This window comes from Cydia splendana, chromosome 9 (assembly GCF_910591565.1).
Source record: "Cydia splendana chromosome 9, ilCydSple1.2, whole genome shotgun sequence".
Lineage (NCBI taxonomy): Eukaryota > Metazoa > Arthropoda > Insecta > Lepidoptera > Tortricidae > Cydia > Cydia splendana.
Window position 1 is genome coordinate 21536267 of NC_085968.1, and position 12174 is coordinate 21548440.

A 12174-nucleotide genomic window follows, 5' to 3' on the forward strand; every position below is an offset into this window, starting at 1 on the left:
TTAAATTAAAGTAGTTACCTAATACCTACCTACCTATATTAAATGTCCATTAGTTTCACATCGATAAAATGTCATCCAGACTCAAATAAGAAAAAAGACTGTCTAATAAAGAAACAGGGTGATGCACAATACTAATAACCTCGTAAGACTCAATGTGTATTACAATGTATACTTCATTTCAATCAAATTAGGACCTTTCATCCTAAACTAAATAGAGTAGCATTTTTTGTTTCATTGCTTTGACAGCAACAAACGAATTTTTTCCCAATGTTCTATTCAACAAGGTTCAAATTAAAAGTAGGATTCTTTTGCGGTGGGCCCTTAAAATCCTAAGGCCCACCGCAAAATAATCCTATATTTAATCCTTGCGGTACATTACACTGTGCAGCGACAGTGTGCATTTCAACTAGGTCACTCCCGACTCGTCCGCGTGACCGGCGTGTAAGGTGCACTACATAACCCGTGAACATCAACTGTAAACCGGTAGTATATATAATATATATATGTATTATATAACTCATGCAGTGGTGTCAGGCACACGAATTCGAGCCAATCGTGCAGTCCAACACCACAACGCGATTGGTTGATGAGTTCGCATCACGCGCGCGATTGGCCGCAGCTAGTTGCGTTGGACTGCATGATTGGCTCGAATTCGCGAGTTACACCACTGAATTAGCACCATTTTCAGTGCCCGCAAGGCTCGTCTTTAGCTATGTCAATAATATAACTATTATATCATTGATAACTACTTACATATTAAATACAGTGAAACCTGGATAATTGAAATCTCAAGGGACCGACAATTTTTTGTCAATTAACCAGGTTTTTCATTTAAGCAGGTCGTGCCAATTAACGAGGTTAAAAAAATCGTTGTGTCAATTATAGAGGTTCTCATTAACAGAGGTTGCGTTCTGACAAATTTCTTTTATGGAGGTGCAAATAACCATTGAAAGTAGATTTACAAGCTCACGTTCTGGGTTTCTGGTCTATAATAATATAATGGTATATATGTATGTAGATGTATAGGTCGCAAAGCGGCCAAGTAAATCTAGAACTGTTTTGCAATCATTCTTGCTAATACTACCAACTTTCAATGAAGGTTGTTAATACTTCGTAAAAATGCAATGTGTAAAGCAGCATTTTAGCCTCGCCAATCTAAATCGTAGGCAATTAACGTCAAATCAGTAATATTGGGCCGGCAAAGTTGCTTAGCTATTCATGTATTCATCTTCTCGGCCCGTTACATTGCCCCATGCTACATTCACCCCGCCGCATTCAACTTTTATGAAGACTTGTAATAGATTTGTGATTTCGGTAAATTACTCTTAGCCCGCGATTTGTTTGGTTTTGTTTTTAATATTAACTTTTACACGTGTTGAGAAACAAATTAAGCTACTGGCGAATTTCCAATAAGACTTGGAAAGTCACCAGTAACTTAATTTGTTTCTAAAGCTCCCTAAGGCTCACATATTGTGGAAATATTCGCTGTATTGGGTAAAGTCTTGGTAGCTCAGATGGAAGAGCACCGGGCTAACGATCCGGCGGTCGTGGGTTCATGTCCCACCCAAGACAGTGAAATTTTCCACTTTTAAATTGTTTCGAAGCTTAATACACACACACACAGACGTATCTGCTTGATGCAAAATTAATTTTATACGTGTTACAAAAAATCATAAAAATAAAATAAAATGGAACTAAAAACAGAACATTGTGGCAACACCAGTTGCCTTGTCTCAACAATCACATTATTGTCATTTTTTGTAGGTAGGTACACATGATTATAACAATCAACAATGTGTCACTGTAAAAAAATGTCAACGTAGGTAGGTATTTTTGGCCCCGTTAGTCAAAGTTAATGTTAGGTTAGCTTGTTAGTGGTTTTGTCTTTATGTTGGGAAATGGGTTTTGTTTGGAAATGTTAGGTTAGTTTGTTAGTATTAGTGTTAGTGGTGGGTAGTAGTGGGTTAGTGGATGGTTTTTGTTTTAAACGAAGCTAAATAATGATATTATGATGTTAATGTTAGTGTTATTGTTAGTTATGGGTGGTGAAGGGTTAGTGGTTTGTTTTGTTTTAAACGAAGCTAAATAATGTTATTATGACGTCAATGTGAGTGTTATTGTTGAGGTGGTTTTTTTTTAATATTGTGGTCTTTAAGATATATAATATAAGTTAATTGCAAAGATGGAAATAATGGAATGCACCCCCGTGTTAGTTATTTAATGTTGCTGATTGTATATTTTTTTTTTAGTTAACTTTTTGAGGTAAGTTGTTTGTTTAAATTTTGTTTATTTGTTTTAATTAATGAATGATGCACTGGTTGAAATTATTGATGGATATTAGAAAATGTTTTTGTTTTATTACTTGTTTCATTTTAATTAGTTGTTGATATTTAATTTTATCTATACGTACATATATACTTTTTTTTTGTACTGAAAAAAATATTTGTGGTTAACTGGTGAATATATATTTTTTAACATATATTCATGTTTTGTTTTTCGTCATCAAGTAGTAATCGTAAATTAATTATAATTAATAGATTAATAGGTACTTAGTAGAATTTGGAATATCGCTCGCAGACGTATCTGCATGTTTAAAGAATAGTTTATACATTATTAAGATTATAGTTTAGATTTAATAGACTATATTTAATGATAATTTTCGAGAGAAAGAGAGAAAAAAAAATGTGTAAAGAAGATTATTTAGTTTGATGTAGGTACCTTTGTCCAGTCTTCATCCTGGTCTTCTATTGTAGTATTATTGGTGGTCACGGTCGCTTGGATGTGGCGTGTGGCTCGCCCTTTATTCTTCTTCCTTGACGTGTTGGCTTGGTGGTGTTGCTGAGTACGTACTAGCGGGGTTGGCGGTTGGGGTCGATGGCGGGTGTGTGGCTGCTTCCTTGTCCATTTTGCTGTTCTTGTTGGCTGTCCCTCAGTATTTAATATGATTGTTACTGTGATTGTATTGCCGCACTGGCCGGAAGCTGTGCTCGGTTCCATAGTTGTTCAGGGTCGTAGCTACGCGACGCGGTCTAGTGCTGTGCTTAGTGGTGCTGGCTAGCTGGCTTGCTGGGTGACTGGGTGGCTGGGTGGCTGGCTGGCTGGCTGGATGGCTGGGCGACGCAACTTAGACGATTCCGAAGGTGGTGATACCAGAACTGCTGAGCAGTTCCACTGGCAGGGTCGCCATGTAATGTGGGGCGTTCGGGTAGATAATTAATACTAGGAAGTCTGCTGAATACTGAACATCTTTATTGAGTAAATTGGTGCTTATATACTAGTGGCCTACGTGAGTGGCATTTAGGTGACCTTTATGAAAATGTAATTAGAATTATTGTTTATTTTATTAAATATATTTTCTATTTATTAAATGTCACCTTAAATGTCACATGACGTGTTGACCTTAATACTCAACACGTCATGTGTCTACTCACCGTACACCCGGCCGGCGGTGCCCCTGTAAAGAGTTTTCCCTCACACGGCAAAACTCATTAAAAAAATATCGCAGATACTTATAGAAACTGTGTCTAATTAAATAACAGTAGTAGTCGCTTTGCTCCACGTCGGATTCAGATTTAACAGGTTGTTACGGTTTTGAACTGGTTTTGATACGACATTGACGATTGGCGCGCATCTCACGTACGACTCGACTCGACGACGATCTTCATTTCGCATGCACCAACCAGCGTGAGCGATCTTCAAGATCTTATCTAAATAAAATCAAAATGACCAATTAAATCTACTTGTCCGTTCGCACGATACGCACGGGCGCCTGATATTTCTCTGCCTGTAAACTTTATTTTCCCTTAAAAATATAAACTGACTATTTTCACGGCCTCTGGATCGATACTCCAGCGCTCTGCCATCTGAGCCACCAAGACCTCATCCATAGCCAGCAAATCTTTCCACCATATTATGGGTCAAGGGGACCCAAGCGACATCTACCGTAAGAGTGTTACACTTCTTAAACGGCAACCGGAGTTGCAAGTCATATTGGAAATTCACCAGTTACGATGTGCTACCCATACTAATTTTTAATTTCAAGTTTTTTAAGTTCAAGTGTCACCCAAGACAGTAATTTTTCCACTTTTATATTTATTCTAAGCTTAATAAACTGACTTATCTTTAAAATAAACTAAATAAAATTAAAATACATTTAAGAAATTGAGCCCCTTTTGCAATGATTGCTTAGGACGCTGGCAGCATTTCCCGCTGTATTGCGATCTGCTTCTTAGATTTAACAGCTTGTCACGGTTTTGAACTGGTTTTGATACGACCTTGGCGGTTGTCTTGGTGATCGTGAGATTCGTGAGGAATCAAGATAGGATTAAAACAGTAACAAATTGTTTAACCAGCGGTTCTTAACCTTTTTCCATCCACGGACCCCTAGGAAATCAAGCACAAGTCCAAGGACCTTAAGGTCCTTATTAAAAAAAAACAGCAATACATTTCAGACCGGTGAGAATAGGGGAGATTGCGGCGGACCCCCGTACATATATGCGTGGACCCCCAGGGGTCCGCGGACTACAGGTTAAGAAACGCAGATTAAACTTTAATCTGATGGCACGTGGGTGGAGGTCGTAGGATCTTGAGGGAGTAGGAGTCAGAACAACGTGTGCTAATTATGGCGTATACCTATTGGAAAAGTGACATGAGCAGGGATCGTACATTTTCCAGCGTTTTTGGTGCACGAAGTGTTGTTAACGGAATTGGTATAAATAATTTCAACCCTAATGATTAATTAGCGTTTATTACGTTGATATTAACCTTAATTTATCATTTCAGTTGAAATTATCTATACAAATTCCGTTAACACCACGCGAATCGATTTGGTGCAGCGGAGTGGTGTTAACGGAATTGGTATAAATAATTTCAACCCTAATGATTAATTAGCGTTTATTACGTTGATATTAACCTTAATTTATCATTTCAGTTGAAATTATCTATACAAATTCCGTTAACACCACGCGAATCGATTTGGTGCAGCGGAGTGGTGTTAACGGAATTGGTATAAATAATTTCAACCCTAATGATTAATTAGCGTTTATTACGTTGATATTAACCTTAATTTACCATTTCAGTTGAAATTATCTATACCAATTCCGTTAACACCACTCTGCTGCACCAAAAATGCTGGAAAATGTACGATCACTGGACATAAGTATATTACAATTTCGCTATTATCCTATATTAATTATTTTTAATTACAGCACCACCAATTATGGACTGTCTCTGGAACTACGTACCCTTGTCGGATGCGTAAGATACCGATTATCGATAAGCTATCTAGGGTTCTATGAAGTGCATAAAAGGTCATAGATGGCGCTGTTAACGCAAGTTAAATAATCAGAATCGGGCCCCAAGTTCCGGCTCGCTACAGACAGTTCGCGGTGTTAGTTCAACTCTGGCTAGCTGTAAATTTGAAATACTTGACTATTTTTGGCCTAACCGCCAAAACTACGACTGTTGCTCTTTAGTTTGGAATGGTGCACATTTTCCTATGTGTATGTGGTTTATGTACAATACTAGGTCTACAACTTTACTAGTCTGGTTCGTGGTAGTTCGTGAGAAGTTAAAGTATGGTTGAAGGTTTGCTGTGTTAGAGATTGAGATACAGTAGAATCCGCTTATAATGACATCGAAGGGAAGTGACAAATACGTCATACTAAGCAGATGTCATATAAAGCATAGTTGATTAACTTCTTCTTCTTGTTAATTTTTCCAAATTAATCTCAAATTCTTTTGTGAGAGATGCGTTTTATTAACCTTGTACCAATTATTAACTTGTAACCGAGAATCAAAACTAAAATAACTTAAACGCCACGCACGCACCAAACGTCCTCGCAAGGAAAGACGTGGGGATGGCCACGAAAACCAGCGAATGTGTCACTATAACCGGACATAAATTCATGAAAATAGGATTTATAGGTCATAGTAAGCGGTTTGTCACTATAAGCGAAGTCATCTTATCCGAATTTGTCACAAAGAATTTTATATGAAAACCAAACTTCGCACAGTAATTACGTCATAGTAAGCGGTTGGTCAGTATATGCGGAGTCATAATAAACGGATGCCACTGTATGTCATGTTATGAAATACCTACTATAATTGGGTCAAAATTATTATTCTGTCACGATGGTATTTTTTACAAGCTTTTTATTAACATGTAAAGTTATGTATCTATGTATGAAGCTATATGTTTGCACGGGTCAAATCTTGCAAGTTAGTTTTGACCCACTTATTGATTTTGTCAAATAAATAAAAAAAGTCGAGTGCTAAATATTGCATGTCTTTCTAGCTGTAGATTATAATTCACACGAGAAAAAATTTAATCTAAATTTCACCCCATACAATAAACTCCACTCCGTCACATTTTTTGGGTACAAAAAACTAGACAACGAACGAATTTTGACCCAATTATTCATTGGTTATGTTCAGTAGATTGAGGAGGTAAGTCAAACTGTCTACATTCTCAATCGACGGACGATAAAATACTAAAGAAAATTAGGTATAACTATTTTTTTCTCATAATTATATATTAGGTTTGTGTGGCATATGGATAATAATTGAAACCTGTTTATAGTCTGTCCGCTTTTCTAAGACCAAGTACGCCATAGTAAATCTATTGGAATCATATAAGTTAGCTAATGGCGCGGGCGTCTGGCTCGCACTAATACTTGTGCGGACAAGTCTGAGTGAAATATATATCCCTAAGAATTTATCGCGTGGGGATAAACTTATCCATGATTCGCCTGTAGTATTATCTCAATCAAAATTTTAAAAGGTGAACACAATGTAGCCATATTTAACCATTAACCGCCGATACCCAAAATATGGTTCAAAGTTAGCGCTCCCAAGAATGCTAATGCACCGTTGCAGCATCCAAGTCAACGAACCCACGCATGCGCTGTGCTCAGCGTTCATTCTAAGCGCGATCAAATTTCGATCTTAACATGAAGTAAACTAGATCGGTCGGCTGGGAGCGCTGAGAGGCGCTCGGAGCGCTCAGTTTGCCCGCGAGCGTGGTTATAACGGTACGCATTTTGTCGCGCGCGATAAGAAAAGTTTTAAACTTTACGCGGGTGTTAGACGTTATGTAAGTGCTGTGAGGATTTTGTAATTATTTTTGTGGTGAGTTTTTTCAAGTAATTTGGTAAGGGATGATAATTAATTAGCTGGATTAAGGTTGCATATCTAATTACTTAAAAAAAAGGTTTTTTCAGTACGCAATGTGTTTAGATATGATACATAATGACAAGTCATATTGTTAATATATAATTGAATAATTAATTAAATAAGATTGCTTTCCTATGTGTTATCTTATTTGAAAATTTTGCTTATGATTATAAACAGTAATAAGAAGTATGACAATAAAATTAAAACAAAGTCATTTACAATATTAATCGATAATTATATTCATTATTAGTCGCCGAACACTCGAATTATACGTAGAATAGCTTTACGCTTCAACTAAATTTTAACCAAAGCCGCTAAAATAATAACAAAACTTTGGAATAATTGTATCAAAATTAACGACTTGGATTTTTATGTCGATTACTTCTTCGTAAGGAATTCATTACTAATCATCATCATCATCATCATATCAGCCAGAGGACGTCCACTGCTAGACATAGGCCTATGTCATTACTAATACAAAATATTAATTAAGAGCGAACGTAACGACCAATTTCAAATGAATGTATACTGTTATGTATTTTTTATATTAAAATACAATTAATTGTGTTAATTTGTTCAAATAGGTATGTAACTATTATACAAATAAAATGTAATTCTAAAATTATTTGAGATTCAATAGTCTTTTAAATGTGACATTTATGGAGAAAAAAACCATATCAAAGCGGGAAAATTTATACCATCTGCAATAAAATAGTCATTTAATTTATCCAATTATTTGACTATACCGGCTATAGCTAATTTAATTTTCAAATAATTTGATAATTGAATTTAAGCTTTTGAGTGTGTCTGTTATGGAATAATTTATCTTAGAGCGAGAAAATGTACACATAGCGATAAATCAGCCATTTAATTTATCGCTGACTGTATGGTATATCAATATACCCTCTCGCCTTGCCGGTGATAAAGCCCATTAATGGCGTAGCGAGCTAGCGAGTCTACAAGCGCTACGGCGTAGTAGCTTATGCTACGCCCGGCGCCTGCTACGCCGGCGGCGGGAAGAGTAGGCTACGGATTAAAATATAACCAACAATTTCTTAAAAATCGAACAAAGGAAATGCCCAGTTTTGCTTTTTTTAATGTTGAATAGAATATTCGTAAGAAGAACATTCAACTCTTATATAATAATTATAAATTAATAAAGAAAAATTTAAAAATTCATTCAAATAAACAGATCCCTGGTTTTTTTTTGTATGGGATAGCTTGCGTCTGAACCGAACGTTTATGAGTATAAATTCTTCTAAAATCCCAAAATATATGTTTATAAAAATATTTTTTGACAAAAAATAGGTATTCAAGTAGGTAGATGATATAAACATGTCCTTATGAACTGTTATTTAAATTTTTATCTATTTAAAAGTAAAAAAAATACTTCCATGATTCATTCAACTATAATTAGGTAAGGTATATATGTATATCTACTCACAGAAATAATATCTACAAAAAGAACAAAATCGCCCTACAAATCGTTATGGAAAATAAAATTATTCGATCGGAGAAACGCATAGTTTTCCTGATTGTTTAAAAAATTCCAAAAACTCTTTGTAAACATATTTTTGGTGGGTAAATTTAGTTACTCGAATTATCAGACACACTGTAAGTTATTTTCGGTTAAATTATTAAAATGGGCCATATAAAGGGGCCATATAATAATTCCCCCTTTATATGGCCCATGTTCCAGGACTCACCCTGTGTCAGTAATTGCTGACGCAAAATAAATGGCATTCAAAATATTCTGATGGACGTCCAACCGATGCAATTGATCGGGCGCCGCAATTTCAATATAACGTCCCCTGGGCACGAGTGTACCATCGCCCACACTGGTGACTGTACATCTGTGGAACTTATGCCTTTAAAAATATGGTCCACCTATGTACAGTACGAGTGTTGCTGTTTGTATGTGTAGTCCTAGGGCATGCAGTACCGGTCGGTCCCGGTACCAATAATTTAATTTCCCGCATGGCCGGAACCGGGATTCCCGGTTCTTCCTGGTTCTCAAGGCATCTTTTAATTACTTTTAAGAAATTGTTTGTGTTAGCGTACAATCTTTATGAATGACTTATTTTCATACAAGTAATTGCATAAGAATTAATAATTGACTTATTTTATTATAAACAAACACTTATTGGCGTTCCAACCTATTTTACGAAACTAACCGGCACCCTTTGCCTCCACCTGGGTCGAGCCACACGGCTGTAGCGTAGTCGATGCACTCAGCACTATGACGGCACGGCCTGCCTGCACGAATGCCTACTTTACTAGGTTAGTTTGTCGGATTATTTGGGTCCCCCGTTTCATAGCACCATTATTAAATGTTATATAATGTCCCGAGCTAAAGTACTAAAACATTACTACTATACCGGGGAGTACCGGTACCGGGACTTCAGTACCGGTTCTTTTGACACTATGAAATTCCCGGGAATATGAGAACCGGGAATTCCCGGGAGCATGCCCTATGTAGTCCGCATCAATAGTAGCGAATGAAACGCGCCAAAATTAGCTGCCATCGTTTTCCAAAAAGGTCATAGACACTCGAATACTTTTCCAGAGATATATCTGTATAGTTCGCGTTCTAAAGGGTCTCTCTGCCCGATTCGAACTTAAGATAAGTCAATTAATAGTTCTAGAAACGATAATAATTATGGATTAGATAATATTATGTCAGTGTCAAATGTGACGTTTCTTCAAAACAAAAACGTCACTTTTGACACTGACACATCTAATCCATATCGTTTTTGATCTATTAACTGACGTATCTTAAAGTTCGAATCGGGCCGTCTATTGTTTCCCATATACTTTTAAGGGGTCTCTATTGTTTCCCAAATAGTTTTAAGTCATAATGTATTGTTTGTCCGAATTTTCGTTAGTCATAACACAAACCTAACCTTATATAACCTAACATATCTATAGAATAACCTTACGAAAATCCTGAAAAGTTAACGGTGTCAGTTTTATGACTAACGATAATATGACAAACAATACATTATGACTTAAAACTTTATGGGAAACAAAGGGACCCCACTTTTAAGTCATACTTAATGTATTGTTTGTCCGCATTTTCGTTAGTCACAATTTGGTTTGTGACTAACGTTTTGTGGTGAACTATTCCTATCTATAGGATAACCTTAGGAAAATTCTGAAAAGTAAACGGTTTCAGAATGATGACTAATCTTAATCTGACATCATTACATTATGATTTTCAATTATTATGTCAAACAAAGGGATCCGTTCTAAAGTATCTGTCACAGTCTGTTCTACAGCCAGCATCAATGTAGCGGAAGAAATAACGCACCAATAGTAGATTGTTAACCAATGTATGAAAGGAACCGGTATTTTTAAAAACCCCGAATTAGCACAATATTTATAATTATTTTACGCTATTTACGTAGGACTGAATCATGTATTTAGGTAACGACTTTGTATTATTAGGTTGTTCCTTTAAAAATGAAATAATATACCAAAGAACGAAAAAGAACGTAATAATACCGGTATTTTTTCACAATTTTTTAACGGCACAATTTTACAATAAACGATCTTATAAACACGAGAAATCATGCCCACCTCTAAAACCCCGATGTACGCTTAAGTATAACTGAGTGTATCTGATGCTTTTTTTAAATAATTATCTTTTTAAAACGTACCTATATCAGAATCATTATATTTGCATTATTTTAAAATTACTTAATTTAAATTAATAAAACGAATTTATCGCGCAAATATTAAATTTAATAATCCGATTGAAATTGGTTGGAACATTAAATTTGTGGTAAACGAAACAAAAATAACTTAAGTACGTAATACATTATTAATTGAGTAAATTAATAAAGAATGACTAGTTAAACTTGAAATCAACCATTTTTTAGGGTTCCGTACCCAAAGGGTAAAAAAGGGACCCTATTACTAAGACACCGCTGTTCGTCTGTGTCTGTGTGTCTGTCCATCTGGCTGTCTATCACCAGGCTGTATCTCAAGAACCGTGATAGCTACTATAGCAAGGCAGTTGAAATTTTCACAGATGATGTTTTTCTGTTGCCGCTATCAACAAATACTAAAAACAGAATAATAAATATTTAAGTGGGGCTTCCATACAACAAACGTGATTTTTTTGCCGGTTTTTACGTAATGGTACGGGACCCTACTTGTGCGAGTCCGACTCGCACTTGGCCGGTTTTTAATTTGAATCTTATAATTTAGATTTTTTTTCTAGTATATATATCGATATGCATAGATTAGCATAGATTCTTATTCTTAGCATAGAGGAGCTACTAATGTAAGGTATACTTAAAGTTTCCATAATTGCTAAATTTCAGTGTGGAAACATTTCGAAAAGTGTTTTCCTGTCAACATTTTCTTTTTACCAAATGAAAATTTTCTTTGTTTTCTGCAAAATACTCAAATTCTAGCATACGTTTCGTTACAATATGTAAATATGTGAAAATTGTTGTCAAGAACTATTAACACATTGAATGCCGGGAACCCGCTCGATGGATTCTCTGTTAGTAGTCTTCCTCTACAAACCGTAAAAACGCTGGATTCGGCTATGAGCGTACAAAAACGTTGGCAGTGAATGTGTTAACGCATGATTTTTTTGTATGAATTGTGTCGGGTTCCTTGTTTCTAAAATCTTCCATTTGGATGCCAATTAGAACCTCAACTAAAGACCCTATCTATTGTTGATGATCTGTGTGCAACTCCCCCGCACTTACATATTATTTATATACCTATATTAGTGCGACTGAGATGTATGTACCTCTCTAATCTCATCCTAATCAAGAAGATCTTTTAAAAGTTCGAAGCCGAAACATAGTTAAAAGCTGTAAAAACAGAATCTATTTTAACATTGATTCGAAGCACGTTTTGAACTTACCTACTACCTATTTTTAACTTAAGGTTTGTTAACTATTTTACAATAAACAAAGTTATAAATACATTAAATTATTTCCTCACCCAAAATATGATTATTAACTACACCCACATTTATCA

At 35.7% G+C, this 12174-nt stretch overlaps 1 protein-coding gene, 1 long non-coding RNA gene and 1 other non-coding gene across 3 annotated transcripts in view; 2 read left to right on the plus strand and 1 right to left on the minus strand.

Annotated features, from left to right (window-relative positions):
• The window catches only part of LOC134793860 (uncharacterized), a 355027-nt gene that overhangs the window by 229467 nt on the left and 113386 nt on the right, over window positions 1–12174 (minus strand). The window lies entirely within an intron of this gene.
• Trnav-aac (transfer RNA valine (anticodon AAC)) lies at window positions 1500–1572 on the plus strand. The gene has a single exon. It is a non-coding gene; the product is annotated as a tRNA-Val (tRNA).
• Window positions 6778–12174, plus strand: part of LOC134793852 (lachesin-like) — a 108284-nt gene continuing 102887 nt past the window's right edge. Inside the window, exon 1 of the mRNA XM_063765571.1 lies at window positions 6778–7128. The gene's annotated coding sequence lies outside the window, so the exon portion shown is untranslated. The remainder of the gene's footprint in view (window positions 7129–12174) is intronic.